This window comes from Octopus bimaculoides, chromosome 22 (assembly GCF_001194135.2).
Source record: "Octopus bimaculoides isolate UCB-OBI-ISO-001 chromosome 22, ASM119413v2, whole genome shotgun sequence".
Classification (NCBI taxonomy): domain Eukaryota; kingdom Metazoa; phylum Mollusca; class Cephalopoda; order Octopoda; family Octopodidae; genus Octopus; species Octopus bimaculoides.
This window is the reverse complement of record NC_069002.1, coordinates 3422025-3423070: the sequence shown is the minus strand read 5'-3', so window position 1 is coordinate 3423070 and position 1046 is coordinate 3422025.

Sequence of the window (1046 nt, the reverse complement as noted above, 5' to 3'; positions counted from 1 at the left end):
AACATACAGAAAATTGCACTACTGGGTACTGCACACATTCTACGCAAAACACTTTCAATACAGTAAACATAAGAGCACCACAGCAAACCACAGCACATACCCAAGGCGCACAGAGCTGCGCTCGGTAGTGAAGTGAAAGCACGTTATAAAAATAAAACTACTGAATAATAATAATAATAATGGTATAAAAGGTGGGCTACAGCTAATATTCTGCTGAGTATCACAGATTTGCTTGTTAGTTGTTTGACCTTAACCAGTTGAGCTTGAGCAAGTTCTTTAGTGACTGACGATGCGTGCATCTCTGATCACGAACAGGAGTAGTGAGGGGTGAGGAGCATCACAACCATTTGCTGAGAGGAATTGTGTGGCATTTGAAAAATTCTCCACAGGGAACAAGGGTGTTTCATTCATCATCCTTAAACAATCCTTATTCGGGGACCTTTTGAACAGGAAGGGCTTCTCGACCTGAAGGAAATTCTTCCTGCGCCCCACCTGCAAGGTCATGCGCTGTTTATCTTCATATGAGAACATCATGTCGCGTATTTATGGTTTGATGCATGTGTCTTATGTACCCTTATCAGACGAATATTCGTTGTGTCCCCTTATCAGACGGGTAGTCATGGGCTTCGTGTATTTGTACCCCAGCATCACTTTGATGGCGTGTGCTGTTCCCTCACGCAATAACAATAATAATAATAATAATTATGAGCCATTCTACTATAGGCACAAGGCCTGGAATTTGGGAACAGGGAGCTTGTCGATTACATTGACCCCAAACTCATCTGGTACTTACTTTATCGACCCCAAAAGAATAAAAGGCAAAGTCTATCTTGAAGGCATTTGAACTTAGAACATAAACTCGGAAGAAATGTCGTTAAGCATTTTGTCCGGCACCTTAACGATTTTACCAGCTCGCCGCCTCAATAATGGCAATAACGATGATGGTTTCTGCGTGTGTATGTATATATATATATATATATATATATATATATATATACACACACACACATATATCGGTAACCCACTAATACCATGATGCATGATGG